Source organism: Condylura cristata, unplaced genomic scaffold, assembly GCF_000260355.1.
Source record: "Condylura cristata isolate star-nosed mole 26May11 unplaced genomic scaffold, ConCri1.0 scaffold00027, whole genome shotgun sequence".
In the NCBI taxonomy this organism is placed as follows: domain Eukaryota; kingdom Metazoa; phylum Chordata; class Mammalia; order Eulipotyphla; family Talpidae; genus Condylura; species Condylura cristata.
The window spans coordinates 28,720,018-28,742,121 of record NW_004567128.1 but is presented as its reverse complement, the minus strand read 5'-3'; the positions used below and the strand labels follow the sequence as shown (position 1 = coordinate 28,742,121).

The 22,104-nt window shown below is 44.3% G+C and overlaps 1 pseudogene; it reads left to right on the top strand.

The window, feature by feature from the left end:
• The window catches only part of LOC101631840, a 34,391-nt pseudogene extending 12,909 nt beyond the window's left edge, over positions 1 to 21,482 (top strand).
• The last annotated feature ends 622 nt before the right edge of the window (positions 21,483 to 22,104 follow it).

Genomic DNA, 22,104 nt, shown 5'->3' with positions numbered 1-22,104 from the left:
AAGGACTACAAAGGAAATTAGTTTAGAAACGTATAGGGCAAGAAATGTAAAGATCAATAGAGAATAACAATCAGTAGTTCTGGAATGTTGAAAGGGGGAAAGAAGGGAAGAAAGGAGGGAAAGAGGAAGTCAGAACCTCATCACCAGTACTTCTTATCTACACGACCTGAACATTAGCTCAACCACATATGAAATTCAGTTTCCTCTCTGGGAAACTTGCTCAGCAATTCTTCCCCTGTAGAATTACTTTTAGGGGAAATGGATCCACTCTGAAGAAGTGGCTGGCTCAGCCCTAGTCATAGCAAACACTTGATAAATGCATATGTTATCATAAGCATAATGGTGATGTTTCTCTAACACTACTTGCAGTTTGCAGTTATAGCTTTATTATTGTGTTCTCCATGAACACACCATTTTTTGGCAAATCTTTCAGATGCAAAAAGTTAAGTGGGCTTCAGGACAATCCCTTTCTTCCCTCCCTTTTGTATCTGCTTCTCCATCCCCACAGCTTTGCTTTGCCAGGTACCTGGGCAGTGATACCACTTACTCCATTTAGAATGACTGTCTTTGGAGACGGACTACAGCCTGTCTGCTTTGCCCAAAGCCACACCCAATTTAGCTCCTAAATGCAAATTTGCGTGAATCCAAATTAAGGGATCTTGGGACTCTACCACCTGCTACTTATGCTACCAAGGTATTTTGGGGCGCTCGCATTCATTGAGCGCCTGCTCTGTATTCTTAACCAAAGCTATTTCGGTCTCACACCCATAACCCAAAAAATAGCAAGAATGATCACTATTCTCACTTTACAAGTGAAAATGCTGATGTTAAAAAAGGTAAGGAATTTTCCCAAGGACCCACAGTGGTCATGTTATAAAAGACATTTATCCAAACAGAAAAGCGTTCAGTCATGGGGAGCAAAATACAAAGGTGGGAGGAAGTCTATGCTTACCACCCCCAACACTGAGCTCCCCAACTCCTGATGTGTGGGCATCTACCTTGGGTGCTGGGATCCTGCCAAGAAAACCCCTCTTTTGGCTTCTCCCTGAACAGCTGGAAGAGGGCGAGTCACAGAAGGATGTGGAGGCCCTGATTACAGCCAGCAGTGCCTAGAGCCTGAGCTTTTTTAGAGAGGATCCACTCTCAAGTCACAGAACATTCAGGGCCGGGTACCCCATTCCCAGAACTGGGACACCTGGTGTCAGCCTGAAGCACCAAGATTCTACAGAGGAAGTAAGTGATCAAAATTGAAAGGCACCCCTCTTCCTCTTTGGGCTTTGATTGGCTCTTGATGAAAACAAGAATTTGGATTAGAATCCAAAGTTTCCTCCAGCCCTAACATGGTAACTTGCAATGTGTCCTGTGTCAGGACAGATAGCGGCTCTAAAATCAGACAGAAACTTTGTTACTTGCTGGCCCTGTGATTTTGAAAGTCACTTACTTTCCAAGCTGCCACTCCCTTCTGTATAGGAGAGACTACATGACCTAATGTATATACAACAATGGCTTCAAAGAAAAAAGTACATAGTAAGCGATTTAAAAGTGGTAACCAATATACCTTTTTCAGTGAAAATTTAAAAGACACTCTGGAACACATTAATACCAAAAAGTATCCCGGTTGCTCCATCCGGCAGTTTATATTCAGTCTGTATTCCAAAAAGTGTAAGCGTTTTCCTTTCCTACCTGATTTCCTATCTCTCCAGTGGATCATACTGCGTTGGTGTTGCCTCTGGGAGGTCCCGGATGAAAGCCTCGCATGCGTGACCTTGCTCCAGTTTGCAGCCGTAGGTCCTGATGCACATGTCAGGCAGATTAAATTTCTGTAAGCACTGCTCCCCCTCATCTCACTCATGAGCTGCATGGCTTTTGGCATTTTCTGCCTGTTTTCTTTTTTTTTTTTCTGGGGGGTTGGGGGACTTTTCTCCTCCAAATCCTCTCAATTGCTAAAGATGCAGTTCAGTTTTTGCTTCCTTGTAATGTCTCCTTGATCTGGTAGTGGACTCTCCCCACACTTAGTATGGGCACCGTAACACCCTATCTGCTTTGTCCGCTGCCCCTTTAAATGGAGTTGCCATGACTCCATTTAACTTAGAGCTTGAAGTTTTGTTTTTGTTTTTGTTTCTGTTTTTGTTTTCATTATTAGAGTATCATTGTTTTACATCTTTGTTAGTGCTTTGACAGTAGAGGAGTCCTGCCCTCAGGTGTAGTCTCCATAACACTCCCACCACCTAAACACCCATAGCCCTCCACCATAGTCTGCTGTGAACTTCCCCCACCCCACACTCACCCCCACCTCTGAAAGCCACAGGTCTGTGGTTAATTTTCAAGTTTTGGGTTTAAAGTTTGTCTTATCTGACCTTAGTTTGGCTTCTCTATATTTCACATATAAGTGACACTATCTAGTATTTATCTTTCTCCTTCTGGCTTATTTCATGTAGCCTAATCCCTTCCAGTGCCATCCATATCTTGACTATTGTGAATAGTGTTGCTACCCACAGAAAAGTGCAGGTTCCCTTTTAAAATAGTGTTTTTGTTTTGTGAGGGTAGATATCTAGGAGTGGAATTGCTGGGTCATGTGGCAGCTTCATTTTCAATCTTTTGAGAAACCTCCACAGGGCTTTCTAGTCACATCTCCACCAACAGTGTAAGAGGCTTCCTCGCTCTCCACATCCGCACCAGCACTCGCTGTTTCTGGTCTTTTTCTGGGTGCCATTCTCACAGGGGTGAGCTGTTCTCTGTTGTGGTTTTGATGTCCATGTCCCTGATGATAAGCGAGGATGAGCATTTGTTCGGGTGTCTGTTGGCCATCTAGATGTCTTCTTCGGAGAAGGACCTATTGAACTCCTCTGCCTATTTTGTCATTAGGTTGTTTCTTTTAGTTGAGTTGTATGAGTTCTTTGTCAGTTTGACTGTCAGTCCCTCTGAGATGTACGGTATGCAAATATTTTCTCCCCATCAGTAAAGTGTCTCTTCGTTGTAGTTATGGTTTCACTGTGCAGAAACCCTTTGTTTTGATGTAGTCCCGGTTGTTTATATTCTCTTTTGTTTTTCCCATTGCTGAGGACACATCGACAGAAATCTCTAAAACTTATGTCATGGGAGGGGGCTGCCTATGTTTTCCCTATGTATTTTATGGCTTCAGTAGCCTTTGAATCTCTTTAAGTAAAGAGACCATGTCCTATAAACTTATATGCCTTTATGTCAACCAATATAGAACTGAACACCTATAAAATGAGCAATAGGAATTTCACTGATTAACTGGTTGTTTTTCCCTCTCTGACCTCAATGATACCATATGTAAAATGGCAGGACTGTGAACAACATCTTCTAGCTTTGATGCTCAATAGATCCATGGGGGGAGCCCCAAACTTTGATCCAGAAAAGATAATAAATCTTAGCCACTGGCATAAATTGAATTGTTTTCTGGATACAGCATTAGTGATTTCATAATACTTACCTCTTTGGAAACTTGAGAAAACTAGGAGCTACTGCTTCTCAACCAAAATTAAGAGATATCAGAACCCCTGAGATGAATTACTACCCAATTGGGCAAGCAAACTCAGGGAAATTCCCCAGAATTGAGCATGGAACTGGTGGTTTAATGTTTTACTCAACATCATTTTTCACACAATAAGTAACATAATGGTAAATTCCAGTGGCAGGAGAGATGGACCTTCTGCACGAACCTCTTCAAAAACCATGTTCTAAATGTAGGAAGCTGGAATTCCTTCCTAAAGTTTGAGGACACTTCTTTAGAAAGAGTTGATTGGACACAGAGAAAGTACTTATAAGGTCTTGGCCACTGAGGGTCGAGAGAGAACTAGACAGGGATGCAGGAATCAAGAGAAAAGTGACTCCCCTTCTTAAAGTTAACCCCAAAGGGTCCCCTAATCAATCTACTTCAATCTAATCATGAGAAATTTCTAATTTATTCTAATCCTGTGAAAACATCAGACAAACCCAAATTGAGGGACATTCTCTAAAGTACCTGCACTGCTCTTCAAAAATGTCAAGGTCATGAAAGGTAAGAAAAGACTAAGAAGCTGTCACAAAGAGGAGATGAAAGAGACATGACAAGGTTAAGGTGACAGGTGCAGTGTGGAATTCCAGATTGGATCTTGGAACAGAAAAAAAGACTAGTGAAAATTTGATGAACTCTGAATAAATCGTGTAGTTTCTTTAATAACACTTATAAATCAATGTCTTGATTTTGATAAGCCTTCTATGTTTATGTAAGGTGTTAATATAAGGGGAAGCGGAGTGAAGGGCATACAGGAATTCTGTGCTATTGCCACAACCTTTCTGTAAGTCTAAAATTATCTCAAGGTAAAAACTTTAAAGGGGGAGGCTGAGACACACTGTCCCCAACATCAAAAAGACAAAGGTTTCCCTCCAGACATCCTCTTTCCTTCCAGTTTCTCACTTCCTTTGTGAATTTAACAGTGACTCTTAAAAGCTCTACCTACAGTAACAGCAAGTCAGATCAGCAAGCTGAAAAAAAAGAGCTTGTTGGAACTGCATTTTCCAAATCATTGAAACAAACTTTTTTGAAGAACTATTTCTTCTTTTTAATTTTTAAAAATATTTATTTAAATAAAAAATAAAATAAAATAAATATATTTATTTATGCACACAAGAACTGGGGTACAGGCCAGAGGTATGGGGGAGAGAGGGTTCACCAGAGACAGAGTGGGGAACAGCGCAGGCAGATTATTTAAATATACTGCTGAGGGGAGCAGCGGGCTGGTCAGGAGAGGTCTGCCGTGCCATATGGGTCAGCTCCCTGGCCAGGAATCGAACTCGTGTTAACAGTGGCTGCAAATCGCTTCATAGTGCTGTGCTTTAATCTGTCATGCCACCAGGGAGCACCCTTGAAGAACTATCTCTAAGAAAACTATCCATTTCTGTGCTTTCATATATAGAGAGCATGGAAACATCACTTAAAAAGTCTTCATTGTCCATAGCGTTAGTATAAAAACATACACTTTTGTTACAGCATACATTACAATAAAAGAGCTCTTCCTTGTGAAGAGCCAGCTGTGGTGTTGGGTATTTTGGTCCACTCTGTAGACTGTGCTGTCTCCCCTTCCCATGCCAAGCAACCCCAGCAGTCCTTTAGGAAGAGAAATGGGGACATTAAATGGGGAACTTTGAGAAGGGGTTGTCAGTAGGGGAGAAAGGGGCATGATATCCCAAGGCCTCCTTGCAAATCACTAGAGCACAAGTCATTTCCAACAGTCTCCAGGATTTCTCAGATGATTGTCATGATCATCATCCCTCTGGGCAGTGACCTGGGTTCACTAAAGGCAGCCAGTGATGTTGCAGCAGACAGACAAATGAGCCTGCAATACAATGAGCACCCCGTATTTGCTGTTGTGTCACTGAAATTCAGGGGTGATTGGGGACAAGGCTTCACCAAGTAAGGCAGCCGAAGCGCCAGCGTCCCTGTGGGCTGTCCCATCCATAGACTCCACACACCCTGCCACACTGTTTCCTTGGACTCGGTGCATTTGTTGACCAGGGGCTGAAAACTTAGTCTTGAGGGTTATTTCCAACACTAACATTCTAGGATGCTCTTTGAAATGTGATTTTTCTGTTTTTAGTAAGATTTATTTATTTATGCATATAGAACTGGGGTACAGGCCAGAGGTGCAGGGGCGGTGAGAGGATTCGCCAGAGACAGAGTGGGGAGCAGAACAGGCTGATTGATGAAGTACACTGCTGAGGGGAGAAGCACGGTCTGCCGCACCATGTGGGTCACCTCTGGAGGGGGGGTTGAATTTATGCTTCTCAGTGCTGTGCTTTAACCGGCTGTGCCACCAGGGAGGGCCTGAAATGTGATTTTCTTTTATACAAAATCCTCCAGTGCCATCAGAGAATGATTATCACCACTGCACGGTGCAAACCTCAGCCTTGGTGCTCAGGCAGGATTCTCTCATCTTGAAGCGCGTGTCCCAGATCACACCATGCCACTTTGAAGAACTTTGGTAGAAAGTGGCAGTGCAATGCTGCGCCAGTGACTCACTGTACCTCAATCCTGAAACCTCCTCTTGCAGAAGTTTATGGGAGCTGTAGGCTCAGGTGCCTATCCAGAGAAGGGGTGCCCGGATGAAACTGCAGACTTTGGAGAATGCTTGAAGAAATTGTATTGATTTTTTTCTTCCCTCCTTAGGAAGTCTTGGCTTGCCTCATTGTGATTCTGCATGTAGCCCAAAGCCAGACAGAGAACTACAGATACAAGCTCTTCGACCTCCACATCTAAACTGAGTAGCTAAAGAGGGAGCTCCTAGGAGAAGCAGTTAAGCAGAAAGTCAGCAGTGGGCAAATTTGTTGAGGTCTAGAGTACAGACTGCCTGGAAGACGGGGGTTGGGGGGAGGGAGGTTCGCCCCACTCCCAGGCACCAAGTTTAGGAAAGCTTGGGGCTACACTTCTCAGCACCCCCAGACTAACTTGACTCCTTTACCCTGGATTCAAGACCATCACATTACTAACCCCTACACACGTGATCTTGAGACAGAGGGATAGAATGCAAGGATATGGGCTCTGGGCCCAGACAGACCCGGGCTTGCATTTCACCACTGCCACTTACGAGCTGTTGGACTTTATGTATGTTACCGACTAGCACCGTGACTCAGTCTCTTCATTAAAATGAAGACAACAGTTTCACTCAGCCACAAGGTTATTGGAAAGATTAGAAATAATGCACACAAAGCTCCAGATAACAGTGCTTAGGACATGGTAGTCATGGCAACCAATAACTGGTAGCTGTTTTTCTCCATTTCAAGTGAAAGAAGCCAGACACAAAAGGCCACATATTGTATGATTCCATTTATATGCAATGTCCAGAATAGGCAAATCTATAGAGACAGAAAGTCGATTAGTGTTGCCAGAGGCTGGAGGTGAAGAACAGAGAGTGACTGCTAATGGATATAGGGTTTCTTTTTGGGATAATGAAACATTCTAGAATTAGAAAGTGTGATAGTTGTGTGACACAGTCGATAGACTCGAAATCACTTCCTTGTACACGTTCAGAGGGTAAATTTTACATGTGAAGTGTATCTTCATTAAAAATTCTTAAAAATAACTTCTCTGTTCCTGTGTTTATGGATAGGAAAAGAAATGGAAGTCCTAGAATGGGGATAATAGTAGCACCTACCTCAGGAATTTTTGTGAAGATTACATGAGATAATTTGTTTAAAAAAAATTTAGACTAGGGCCCTCGCTGGTGGCACAGCGGGTTAAAGCACAGCACTCAGAAGCTAAAGCCACTTCCGCATGAGTTCGATCCCCGCCTACCCCGGAGGTGATCCACATGGCGAGGCAGACCTCTCCTGACCTGCCCGCTGCTCCCCTCAGCAGTGTACTTCGTCGATCTGCCTGTTATGCTCCCCGCTCTGTCTCTGGTGAATCCTCTCACCACCCCTGCACCTCTGGCCTGTATCCCATTTCTGTATGCATAGATAAATAAATCTTTAAAAAATTTAGATTAGTGCTGGCATTCTATGTGTGCCATGCCTGCCATAATGATGACTACTGTTGCTGCTGTTATGCCCATCACCATTTTCATTACAGGCAGCAAGGTCTAGGAGTCGAAATTATTGAAGCTTAAATCCAACAGACAGACCCAGTTTCACCAGCTGTTAGTTGTGGGATGTTTTTCGGAGATGTCTTTGCCCAAATTTTCCTGATGCATTTTTTAAGTTTGTTATCACTATTCTCTGAGTGCAAACTGATTCAATTTTTTTTTGTCATAGGCAGAAATGAAATAAAGAATGCTGCCTTCACTTTATTATCACATGCTTTATTACCTTTGCTCTCCAGGAATATAACCTTTCAGGAAATTCTGCAAAATAATTGCCCAGTCAATGGTATCATTCAGAGTGGCATTTTGAATAGGCCACTGTGATGCCAAAATCCCCCCTAAAAGGCAGCTAATGCAGCAGGAAGCCAGGAACCAAAGTCTTGAATTGGAGAAGAGATTCCATCACCTTATAATGTTGGCTCCAGGTTCATCACCAAAATGGAAATAAAACAGAATGCACTTGCCAAGTGGCAGCCTACAGTATAGGAGAGCATCTTACCACCCCATTTATGATTCTAGAATCACAAGATGGGCTATGTCTTTAATAAAGATGAATTATCTGGCTTTGCAGACAGAGATCCTGAGAGTCACCGAGGGGAAGCCCTTCCCAAGGTCAGCCCCACTGGCACTCCAGGGCTGAATGGACTTTCCACTTGTGCTCTACCATGGCATGACACAGACTGATGCAATCGGTTTCTCCTTCCTCCTTCAGTCCATCATAGAAACTGATTTCAACACACACACACACACACAGACACTGAGAGAAGGCGGTCACCTGGAGATAAGTACCAATTCTGTGTCCTGATGATAATTTCACAAATATTTGTACAGCCCTTCATCTAGAGGCTGTTGTTTATCTAAGATTGGTAGGTCAAGGTTCTAGTGGCTTTATTTTTGGCCTAATTTGGTAAGGATCAAGTTAGAAGATCAGTGTGAAGGATGAAATGGGTTAGCCTCTGACTTCTGAGCAAGATCAAGGGGCGAGAGCTACTGCTGAGTCTGGAGATTATTTCTCCTAAATTGCCAGAAGGAAGGCTCACAAGTCCAGGTTCCAGAAAGCACTGACCTACATGCCGTTTCTGAAAAGCCTGAGATCTCCACAATCACAGCACAAGCGGAACATTTCTTTGTATTTCCTGTGTCCACTGCCTGCTTACCATTTAGCTACCAGGGAGGTGAAAATCAGTAGCCATCCTGTGAGCTCACAGCTACCTTGCTGGTAGCTTCCACAGGAGTCTTTGCTGCTCTAATTTTATAGCTCATTAAGATGGGTCTGATTGGATTTAAATTAGCCCAGCTTTCCTCTCTCACACACATTGAATTCAGAACTTTTGATGAATATTTCAAAAAGATTTTATAAATTTTAGTGACAGCATCAACAGCCTTTGCCCTTTAAATCAAAGACAGAAAGAAACTTCTTCAAACACAGAAAAAATAATGATTCTATTTTGGTTCCTAGATGGCTTGTTACACAGTCACCTGGAGCCACGATACCAGAAGTTTTGCCTGAACAAATTGCCAGTAACTGCTCACATCATCAGAAGAAAGCCCTGCCTCTCCCTCCCCGTTTCCCCCATGGGGTTATGGTTGCAACCCCACGATCCTACTGGCTCCAATTTCTTCCTCCCTTCTTTCCTTTCTTTCTTCCCAATCTAGTTCTATTTTGGTAATAAGACATACCTTGACTTCATCTCTACCTGTTTTCTCCTGTTACCTTTCTGGGCATTCCTCATTGGAGAGGTCACAGCCCCAAGGTAGGGGCACATTCAGGCTCTCCTTAGCCCTGAGCTACACACTTTACATTCTTTTAGCCTCGCTTTATCTTCCAGTCATTTTTATGGCTCTTCTACAACCTTTGGCCAATGCAAACAAGACCATCACTTGTACAGATGAAAATGCTCAAGTCTGTAAGCCATCTTGCATCCGCAACTGTAAAACATCAGCACTCCAGACATTCACGGAGCCCCAGTATGAGCGTACATGCGTGTTCACACATACACATGCTCACACTGGGTAGCCAGCGATTTCATGGACAAGGTTAAAATGCTAAAGGAATTCAGGCCCCCTTGATTTCACCCATGTAGGAATTCAAGGATAAACTGAAGTTCCACCTCCTTGGTCTTGCTCAAGCATCCTTCAATGAGAAACAAGTTTCGCATTGGAAACTCAAACCAGAGATTGGTTAAAGGTGCCCAAATGCTTTCGCAGGTGTACTTCCTGATTACACTCCCCAGCCTGCTCTTGCTGCATTGTGAGACATTGGGTGGAAGCCTGTTCCCACTAGCACTAGCCTGGGTGGGAAAACATGCGGGTCCTCTGCTCTCGTGCCTGGTCTGAACATACTGTTGCCAAGTGGCAGCCTACAGTATAGGAGAGCATCTTACCACCCCATTTATGATTCTAGAATCACAAGATGGGCTATGTCTTTAATAAAGATGAATTATCTGGCTTTGCAGACAGAGATCCTGAGAGTCACCGAGGGGAAGCCCTTCCCAAGGTCAGCCCCACTGGCACTCCAGGGCTGAATGGACTTTCCACTTGTGCTCTACCATGGCATGACACAGACTGATGATAAGCGACTCTGACACTGAATTTAGTGTTACCTAAATGTCAGGTGAGGTCATGCTGGAAAGTAAGCCCTTGCATGCTACTGAGCAGAGGAGGTTGAATTTACTATCAAAAAGTGTACACACTCAAATCCCTTGTCCTTCAAAGGAAATCTCAGCGTTGAAAATGCCAAAGTGCTTCCAGCAAATGGGAGGATGCCAACGTCCATCCTGCCTCAGTAGTATTATTGCCCTTGGTGTGGAGACAGTATCGCTATGACACTGATAGCAACGTAGCTCCCCCGCTGTTGATTTTGATTGTGGGGCCTTAGAGACATAAATCTTGGGCCCACTGTGCATGTTAGCACATTTAGGTGCTACATCTTTCAGGTGATTTATTCCAGGGGTGAAGCAGCTGTCCATGGGACAGCAGTTATGAAGAGGTGGCCACCTTGGGTTCCCTGTGGCACACATGTGCCCAGAGCCCTGTGGGCAGATACACAGCTGTCCATGGGAGCTAGCAGGGCTTGGCTACTTGCCCACCCCTTAAGGAATGTACACTTTAACGTTACAACTTTTTTAAGACAGAACTTGCAGGCTGACCAGACATATGAGGCATTCAGAGGGGAGAGAGGGGTCAGAACGGGAGGGTGGGGAACGTCAGGGGCTGTGGTGATGGATCTCGGTGCTGTGGTGGTGGGAGAACTACAGGGACCACACCCAAGGGGAGAAATCAGTACTGCTCAGAACTGAACAAGGACGTAGGAAAAGAAGTAAATGTAATAAAAATAGCACAATATTTCTTTTCCATCTGTATCTGTGAGTTCTGGTGGAGAGGGGAATGATAAATATATCAATTCATCTATCTATATGAAAGCTGGTAATGGCTTTCTCCTTCCATTTCGATTGATAGACACATTACATAAAAGGAAATTAATGTCAATTGTGTACATCAAAAGCAATTTCAAGAAATCTTTTGGTCAAAGAAGAAAGTTTGTAGCTACTGCTGAGTACTGTGGTAACTGGCAATTTGTGTTCCTGCAGAGATGCACTTACCACACCTGCCACTGTGCACCAGGCAGAGCCTTTCAGAGAGAACCGTGTCTTTATTCTGCCTCCATGTGCAGGAACTCCCCCCCCCCCCAACCCCCGCCATCCACAACATATCACAGTCCGTAACTACCTCACGTACAATCCAGGCCTGGGTTGTACCTGGGTTGAGAGCAGCCTATGCACAGGCCAGCTCTGCTCAGAGCTAAGCAGGGAGGCCAGAGGGCTGCTGGGAGGTTTTTGTTTTGTTTTGTTTTGCCACTCCTGATGCTCCAGACACACCCAGGTGGGATTGCAGAAGCAAACATGCACTCTAGCTTCTCTGGACATGTCAAAACATGAATACTTGGAACACTTGTGCTTCTCAAAAGGATGAAGGAAAACTTATTGTACGGGTCATTTGGGAGGTTTGGATGAGATCACAGGCTAATGCCCAGTGATTTGATCCATGCCCCTATAAAAAGAGAAGAAAATTTGCTTCCTCTCTCTCCACCATGGAAGAATACAGAGAGAAGGTGGCTGCCTATAAGCCAGGAAGAGAGCCCTCACCTGAAAACTGAATTGGCTGGCACCTTGAACTTGGGTTTCTCTGCCCCTAGAACTATTTATTTATAAGAAATAAAATCCCATTGTTTAAGCTACCTAATGGATGGTATTTTGTTATGGTAGCCCAAGTTGACTTAAGACCAACACGCACTTACCACTAACTTAACCATGGCATTTGCTTGTTTGTAATCCTTCTTTGTTCTTAACCCTGGGTTACACATATAGTAGGTCTCAATACATGATTAATTAATTTTAACAAATAAAAATTGTTCTCCCTTAGTTGGTAGATTCGTTTTCTGTGGCTGCCATAACAAATTACCACAAATGTGGTGGCTATTCAACGGTCTATTCGCTCTCAGCTTTGAAGGCCTGAAGTTTAAAATCAAAGTATTACAGAGCCATGCTCCCAGTGAAGCTTCTAGAGAAGACTCCTTCTTTGTTTCTCTCAACTTTTTTTTTTAGATTTATTTATTTGTGCATACAGAACTGGGGTACAGGCTAGAGGAGCAGGGGTGGTGAGAGAATTCACCAGAGACAGAGTCGGGAGCAGAACAGGTAGACCTACTGACATACACTGCTGAGCGGAGCAGTGGGCAGGTCAGAAGAGGTCTACCACGCCACGCTATGTGGGTCAGCTCCCTGGCTGGGGATCAAACTCGTGCTGGAGTGTCTTCAGAGGTGCTCACAATGCGGTGCTTTAACCCATTGTGCCACCAGGAAGAGCCCCACTTCTCGCAGATTTGGGGAGCCCCAGATGTTCCTTGGTTGGCAACAACATAACTCCAAGCTCTACCTCTATCTTCATACACCCTTCTCCCTGTGTCTCTGGGTCTCAACCTCCCCCCCCCCGTTTTCCTCTTATCAGGATGTCAGCCATTGGATTTAGGACCCACCTCATTGCGACTTCCCAGACCCAATTCCAACAGCAGAATCCCCACACTGACACCAGTAAAGTGTTCAAGAATTTGACTCAGTTATGACACTACATACCCAAAGATTCAGTCCACAGGTTCAGGAATCAGTCACCCAAGACTTCCCTCCACTCCAGACACTAGCCCAAGTCCCAGGGACTTACCTGGGTTTCTGACGGAGGCTAGAGACAGGAGATCCCCCACCACCTGCTCCTTGAACTTCAGGTGCTGTCACAAGCCCAAACTGTTCCCTGGGCTTCTGACCAACCACTACAAAGCAGAGCTTCCCAGGACACCTCTTTGCGTTCAAATAATTTTCTAGAATTCAGGAAGCCCATTTACTCACTTACTGATTTATTACAAAGGATGCTAAAGGATATAAACAGGCAGGTGAAAAGAATCAAGTATGGGAGAAAGGTGCAGAACGTCCATGCTCCCTCCTGGGGCCCCCTTATATCCAAATCTGCATGTTTTCACCAACCCAGACTCTATCCACATTGTTGGGTTCCCCTGGCAGCCTGTTGTTTTCCAAAAATTACCTTCATTCACATAGCAAAAGACACCTTTATCGCTCTCCACACTTAATAAAGGCTAAGGGCTTTGGGGAGAAGTGTGAGACAAGAACTGTCGATGAAAACCAAATATGTACGAGTAATAATTTTTTGTTATCTGAATGATACACACATATATGTGATTCTTGTAAATCACTCTGTCATACCACTCTAAATCCAGGATCATCTCATCTTAAACTAATTACCTCTGTAAAGACCCTGTGTCCACATAAGGTCACATTCATGGTACTAGAAGTTACGATTTGGACATCTTTTGGAGAGGACACAATTCAACCCAGTACTCTCATCATGTTCAACATTTCTTTTCTTTTTTTGTGTGCGTATAAGAACTAGGGCATAAACCAGAGGTACAAGAAGTGAGAGGATTCACCAGAGACAGAGTGGGTAGCAGAATAGGTGGATCCACTAAAATACACTGCTGAGGGGAGCAGTGGGTGAGACAGGAGAGGTGTGCTGCTCCATGTGGGCCACCCCCCTGGCTGGGGTTCGAACTCAGGCCCTAGCAGTAATAGTGCTGAGACTTAACCCCTAAGCCACCAGGAAGGCCCATGTTCAAGATTTCTTAAAGTTATATAATGTTATGCTTCAATTAAGCAAAAGGCTTCTTGTGATATATTGACCCACTACAGATTGTAGGCATCATGAGATCGCTTTCTTTTTACTTTTTTTTTATGCCTCTGGGACTAAGACCACAGACAGGAAGAGTGAAAACATGAGCCATGCCCAGAGGTCTGGACTTAGAGGCAAGGAAAATGGAAAACTACAGGCCCTCTTAACCTGGGCCCTGGGCCGGGCTGGAAACTCCACATTCGCTTGTTTGATGCTATAAAATAAGGATCACTGTGATCAGGCTGCAGAAAACAATACTGACACTTGGAATAACCCTCCAAGGTGTGCCAGCAATCTGTGAGCAGGCCAGTTGCAGACTGGGCCTATGTAACCACACAACCTCACACGTGCGGGGTTTGCACAACTGAGCGATGCAGTCTGAGTCTACATACTTGAAGGCTGAAGGGAAGAGCAGCACCATCATACAAACAGAGGGTTGACTTCTGGATAGCTTGCAGCGACGGGGTAGCAATAGAGAACTGGGGAGAACCCAGATCTCCATGAGCTCCCCCAGCAGCTGGGTGGTGTCTGCTTCCCTTTGCAGGGAACAACACCTTCCAGGTCCAGTTCCTACATAGAGATAAAGATTTAAATGAAAATCTCTCAGAGAAGGTAGCACCTGCTCTGGGAGACCTGCCAACAGCAGGCCAAACACTGATCTGATCATCAGGAAAAACAGGAGAGAAAACGGCTGGCTGCTGGGAGCACCGCTGAAGAAGGGGGTGGCCTGGCAGTTGGCAACTTGGAATCAACCAGGCGCTTCTTTTTGCCTGGAGCTCCCATCCATAAACCTTTCTGCATACCAAAGATGAGGGATTAAAATGGCCTACTAGAATGGCCTCCTGGAACTGCGCGATGCTGGCTTCAGCAATGTTTTCTTATACAAGGAAACACAAGCCATATTAGTCTGAGAAATACGTTCAAGAGATCAGAAGGAAAAATGAACTTTCTTTTTTAATAATAGTTTATTTTTACATCATTTTGTGCCTTTTTCCATCTCAGTTGTAATCCCCATGGGCTTCCCACCACCAAATCACCCGTGTGCCATCACCACAGTCCAGTGTACTTCCCTCCCCCCACCATTTTTGATCCCATTCCCCGCTCCAGCCCACAAAATGTCTCTGGTTTATAGCTGTTCATCATCATTATTATTTCCTCACCTGGTCCATTATACTCCTGCTATGAGTGAAAACATCCAGTATTTTTTCCCTTTTCTTTCTGGCTTATTTCACTAAGCATGTTCCCTCCCAGCTCCATCCATGTTGCTGCAAAAGGCATGTGTGTGTGTGTGTGTTTCCTTTGGTTGCTGAGTAATATTCCATGTGTATATGTACCACATCTTTTTAAGCCAGTCTCTACTTTTGGGCATTTGGGGTTTTTCCAATTGTAAATAAAGCAGCAATTAACATGGGGGTGCAGGTGTCTTTTTGAATCAGTATTTTTGTGTCTTTTGGGTAGATACCTAGGATTGGTCCATGTTTAGCAGTTTGAGGAACCTCCAAACATTGGGAAAATGAATGTTTTTTTAAGCCAAAATGTTTTTATTTTACTGAGACATAAGTTATATAATGCAAAATTAACCAATTTGAAATGTACAGTCAGTGGTTTTAGTATATTCATGATGTGTAATCACTGCCATATCTAATTCCACAATATTTCCACAGAGAAAGAAACATTTTTGAAAAAAATAAATATGTAAAATGGAATACTAATTGGTGATCAAAAAAGATAAACTCATGCCATGTGTGGCAACATGGATGGAGCTGGAAGGGATTATACTCAGCTAAATGAGCCCAGAGGAGAAAGACAGATACCGGAGGGAGCAAACTAGAAAAACCAAACAAAGGAGCAGACAAAGAAATATCAAGACAACCCTTGTCAGCTGAGCACAGATCTGAGGCATGGGGGGGGGGGCGAGTGAGGAGGGGCAGCACAGTGACTGTGGTGGAGGCCAAGGGACTCTGGCCAGGGGGCTACGGGACCACACCTGAGGGGAGACCTCCTGTGCTGTCAAAACACCAACAAGGATGTCAAACAGCAATACTTCAATACAAATTAAAAAAGAAAAATTTTAAATATGTAAATGTTTTCTCTAAATAAAAAAGTGTTGAGTGATGTATATATAGAGAGATGCCAATATCTTACGAGTGAGAGATATACACAATGCCAACCTCAAACTGTAAGTCAGCACATTCTTTCTTTAAAGATTTGCATTTTGGGGGTCCACCCTGGTGGTGCAACTGCATAAAGCACAGCACTGCGAAGCCAGCCTCAGCCAGAGAGGTGACCAGCATGGCGCAAGAGACCTCTCCTGTCTCACCCTCTGCTCCCCTCAGCAGTGTACTTCAGTCAATCTGCCTGTTCTGCTCCCCACTCTGTCTCTGGTTAAGCCTCTCACCCCCTGCACCTCTGGCCTGTACCCCAGTTCTGTATGCATAAAGAAATCTTTAAATATATACATTTAATTAATGTATTTTTAATTTTTTAAAAATATTTATATATAATGCCAGTCATATATATTTACATACAAAGGTATTTATAAACAATGCCAATCCCGGAATATAAGTCAAGATATTCTTTTTTTAAAGATATTTTTATTTATTTACTTATTTTTGTGTAGACGAGCTGGGGTGTAGGACAGAGGTACAGGGCGGTGGGGTGGGGGGTGAGAGGATTCACCTGAGGCAAAATGGGGAGCAGAATATGTGCATCTACTGAAATACACAACTGAGGGGAGTAACAGGTAAGACAGGAGAGGTCTGCTGCACCATGTGGGTCAGCTCCCTCGCTGGTATAGAACTCAGGCCACTAATATGGGCTTTAGTGGTGAGAGTGCTGACACTTAACCCTTAGGCCACCAGGGAGGACCAAGTCAATATATTCTTTAGGTATAAGTAGGACATCAGAGCAGTACAGTTAACATTCCATTTCAACAACACCTGAGATAATATTAATAAGTATTTACAAGAGAATGACTATATATGGAACAGCAAGAAAAAATATAAACGAACTACACAAAAACAAATAGGCTAAAATAGAGCACGTAGGATTGCAATCAGGTATGTGGAGGACTTCCTGACCATCACAGGGTGAAATGTCGACCCAGGGAGGTATAGAGCCCATCAGCCAGAGATAATCAGAGACATGAAACATGTATCCATTTAGCTTCCTAATTGCAAAATAGAAGGAATGATTTCTTCCTCAGAATCTTTTAAGTGAAAAAATATTCTTTGCTACATATTGGCTTCCCCAAAATAAATATTAATCCATATTTGTTTTTACATTTTTGCATAATAATGATTGGTATTACTTTTTGAATGTTATAGCAATAATTGTGGTTATTTTATAGATTATATTTACTAACATTCATAGAACATCTCTTAGGGTCCACACTCTTCACACATAAGCACTCATACTCACCTTTAAGGTAATATACTGACTGAGAGGATGTATTCCAGTGCTCAGTCTCCATCCTGTGGCTAATCAATGCTACAACCGAAATTCAAGGTAAGCTTGGGTGATGTCAAAGCCCAGATTCTTTCCACTACACTAAACTGCCCAAAATGACCACGCTTTACACGTATTAGTTGCATTTCTTAAGCGCGGTGTGAGCTCCCAGAGGGCAGCATTTCTACATCTGACTTCTGTCTTTCCCACACTTGCTCATCCACAGCAGCTAGTCCTCCAGCCATCTAGTAGACACTCCCTCTTCCTAGATATACATCGACGACGTTCATTTCCCTCCATCCTGACTCCATTACCTTTCAGCCAGCTGCATGCACCCTTCATAGGGAGTGTGAAGACCTTGTGTCCAGGTTCGCCTTCCAAAGTCAGCTTCCAACGTGGAAGCAAGAGATGGCATTCTAAAATGCAAATCTGACCAGCTCCACACCCTACAACTCTTCGGCGGCTTTGCTACGTCTCCCACTACTCTCTGCTCTCACAAGGTAGTTCCAGGCCTTTGCACTGCTGTTCCCGTCAGCTGGAATGGCACTGCCCACTTTCCTTACAGGTTCACCTCTGCCCACCTCTTGTGTCCAGTCCTCCTTCCTTGACTGCTGAGGTTGCATTCAGCGTTCCCCCTCTGTACTCCTGCAGAGAGCTGCTCAAAGGCAGTGACCACAGCTTTTCATACATGTTTTATGAATTTAATTAATTTAATCAGAAAACATAAGTGCTTTCTGATTTATCTTCAGCAATAAATTATAAACTGGGAATGCTAAATTCCCCAAAAATGTTTGAATGGAAGAATGTATGGGAAGGGTCTGGACTCCAAATCAACGCTTAGTAAATGCCTATCAGCTCAATGAATGTGTTAGTGAGACTGTGTAGTTTCTGCTCCATATTGAGTTTCAACAGAAAGGATTCACTTTTCTCTTTGTACACGAACTCACTGAGGAAAGCTCAGGGGGGCCTTTACCCAGGCTCCCAGAAATAGATAGGGATGTTCTTCCTTCACAGGCAGGGAAAAGTGTTCCATAGTCACTAGGTAATTCTTGCTGTTTGTGCCCAAAACCACTTTCCTTGAACAATTAAAACTTGAAGTTAGTTGCCATTAACAAATGCGCTCTCTATGACAACAGATTCCTTCTGGAGTGTGGGTACATCAGTACACTGTGTGCACTTTAATGAGGTCACAGCACAAAGATGAGACAGATCATTTAACTTGCTTTCTCTGGAAGGTCATTTCTCCTGAGGAGAAAACAGTTCTCCCTTAGGGTGTCAGCACCCCTCCTGGCATCTTTCCCTTCTATTTTGCTTCTCTCTGGCTCTCCTTGTTCCTCAGGGAGATAAGTGTTTATATTTTAAGGATGATTAGATGATAATATTGGGAATACGGGGGAGTTAGTAAAGGTGACAGGAGACAAGTAGTACTTTGAAAAGGAAAAAACAGAAGTGTGTATGTTCCCCTCGATTTTATAAATGGCTTAGAATGTGTCGTGAAAAAAAGGGAAGGAGCCTGTGTCATGGGTCATTGTGTGTGAAGCAAGGTGGCTGCCACGTTCCCTAAGAGTCATTCCACTTCTGCCTTGACCACCCTTTGGTCCCAGACTTGTCTCGCATCAGTTTCAGAGCTAGGCGGTGATAGTGTGTCTGCGGTGGCAGCGGTGGCTTCTCCTCCCCGCCACCTGCTATGGGACTCAATCAGTACAGCAGGCCCATGGGTCCAGGCCAGAGCAGCCTCAGTCCCTGGTCCCACTGATAGGGACTGGGCAGAGAGGGAAGACCACCAAGCCCAGTGTAGGAAGCTGTGTGCACACGTACCATAGGCTGCACGCACACGCCGTGTGGTGAATGATCTGTTTTCTTTGAACTAAAACTCTTGTTTTAATGGACAGTCCTACTCCAGTGATGCCTGAAGAAGTGTCAGACATTGAGCCATCAGGAAAACAGGGTGTTTTCCCAGGCCCAGGAAAACAGGGTGTACCTGGGTCAAGATGACCGAGGAGGCAACAAGACCTGCAGACGTAACGAAGGCCAGGGCACCCTGTGACGGGCTGCTGCGCCAGGAGGTGCTCTTATGGTTAACTGTCTTTGTTTAGGTCACTAGGAAAAGGCCAGCTTGAGATGAGATGTGAGAAAAGGTTTTAGAGGTAAAAGACCCTGTTCTCTCCAATCACTAGCTTTCGGACAATAAAGTGTATGTTATAGATTCAATTCCTGTCTCTGCTCAGTTGGCTTTAAGCCCCAGAAGGCAGTCCGGCCAGGATTTTCTGGTTACACCACCACCACTTCCACATCAACAGCCATCAAGGCCACAGGCCTCGCCCAAGCCCCTCGCTCCTCAGGGAGCTGCCTGGTTCCCAGTGTAGGCGCCATGCCACTGGCCTTCTACTCAGTGTCTCCACTACTCCACGGACATCTGGGACCCCAACAGGGTCAGGAATCACCCCACCCAGCATCCTCTGTCCCCTCAGTGCCCCTGCTGCTGAGCAGCCAAGGTCCTACCTTGGCCTACACCTCCCCTGGCCTGCCTGGGACCCAGCTGTCCCAAGGGCGGCACAATGTCAGGCAAAGCCCAGCAGTGGTCCGGGTCTAGGCACTCCTGGGAGCCACCCCAAGCCGAGTCCTGAGGTGGCCAGGAGACCCACAGAAACCATCAGCACCACCCTACCCCAGCAGCACTACCAGGGTCCTCCATCCTGTGCGCCAGGTGGCCACAGTGAGGAGATCTCAGATTCTGAGGAGTTTAAAGCCAGTTTGTCTCTCTGGTGGTGCAACGGGTTAAAGCAGTATGAAGCTAGCAGCACCTGCTTCAGCGAGAGTTTGATCCCCGGGCAGGTGGTGACCCACATGGCGCAGCAGACCTCTCCTGACACGCCTGCTGCTCCCCTCAGCAATGTATTTCGTCGACCTGCCTGTTCTGCTCCTCACTCTGTCTCTAGTGGATCCTCTTACCACCTCTGCACCGCTGGCCTGTACCCCAGTGCTGTATGCATAAATAAATCTTTAAAATAAAACTCTAAAACCAATTTGTCTCTTTGGAGGAGGCCCGGAAAGAAAACTTACACTCAGCATTACTGGTTGGTTGGTGGGTATCTGCTGGTGGATAGCACAGAGGATGAATTCAAAGACTTCATAGAGAGCCAGGGGAAGTTTATGTCAACAAAGGCAAAGGATTTCTGTTTATTAAGTCTGAATCTAGAGCTTTGGCTGAAGTTGCCAAAGCTGAATTTGATGATACACCTCTGAGGTAGATAGCTTCGAGCTTGTTTTGCCACACGTGCTGCTGTCCTCTCTGTTAGAAATCTTTCACCATATCTTCCTGGTGAACTGTGGGGAGGAGTCAGTAGCCACTTTGATCCTACTGAAAGAGCTATAATTGTGGATGATCGAGGAAGATCTACAGTGAAAGGCATGGCTGAATTTGCTTCTGAAACAGCGGCAAGAAAGCATTGGAAAGATCTAGTGAAGATGTTTCCTTACCGACAACAACTCCCCAGCCAGTCATTGTGAAACCACTTGAACAATTAAGTGATGAAGACCGTCAGCCTGAAAAACTGCACAGCAGAAGGCAATGTATCAAAAGGAAAGAGAAACCCCTCCTCGCTTTGCCTAGCATGGCCCATTTGAGTCTGAATAGTCACAGCAGCGGAAATTCTTGAATGAAGTAAAAAACAGCAAAGGGAGTAAGTTGGGGTGAGGGGGGGAAACATGATAGACACAAAAGACAAATTGGAAAATGAGCACCAGGTGAATTTTTTGCATCGAAATCTGATGAGAAGCCAGGAAGAATTAAGACCCATGGAAGAAATGCAGAAACATAAAGACATGTGATTTAAACAACAGAAGGAATGGCATATTATAAAATGGAAGAAGAAATGACTCAGCAGCATGAGATCGAAGAACAAATGAGACATCAGAAAGAGGAAAGCTATCTGGAAGGGCTCTATGGAGCCTAGAGACCAAGACATGTGACCTTGGGAGTGCCTGATGGTTCAGGAGACCAGAAATTTCCACCACCATCTAGGTGGTGGTGGTGCCATGGGTTATGAATCCTGGAGTTTCCCCAGAAGCTGTGAGTGGTTCCAAGGTGGGAGGCGACGTGCTTTGGGCATGGAGGTGCAGGACCCGTGGGTGGACAGCGTCCAGGGCAATGAAGCCTGGAACTCCGGCAGCAGGAGACAAGAATATGAAGGCCCAAACAAAAAACCCCAATTTTAGATGTGCTATCTAAGCTTTCATTCCAGTTTGTTTTCGTCATTTTTTGTATACTGATCAGTCTTTTAAATTCTTGCATTTTCATAAGAATGTATCTTTTTATGGATGTTAGTAGCTATTGACTTAATATTTGTAAATGGTCTGTCTGGGCAGCTGTGTCTGAAGAGGATTTTTTTTCCCTCTTCATTTCCTTTTCTTTCTAACTCTAGAATGGCCCTCAAGTTATGGCAGTGTTCCTTGTGCCCATTTTTTTATTGTGCTTCAAATAAACAGAAAAATAGTGATCATATTGATCTTTAACTTTGCCATTTATTCCTCTATACCCGTTGGGTGACCAGGATTCTGCCTTGAAAGCATGAGTGTATAGGCCTTCGAATAGCATATGGCATTTCTGAGAATATATTTGTAGGCTAAATGTTGCTTTCTACAAATAAGTATCCTCTTGTTTTTAAAAAGAAGAAATACACGTTGAAGTAGTTCAATGATTTGATTTGTTTGGCATTACAGGAAGCAAGGTGGTGTTAAGCATTTTTAAATGGTTCTGTATGCAAAGCTGAGCTGCACATGTCCATTCAGGATGGGTATTAAGATGATGAAATGGGCATAAGACTATTTGTACATGGAG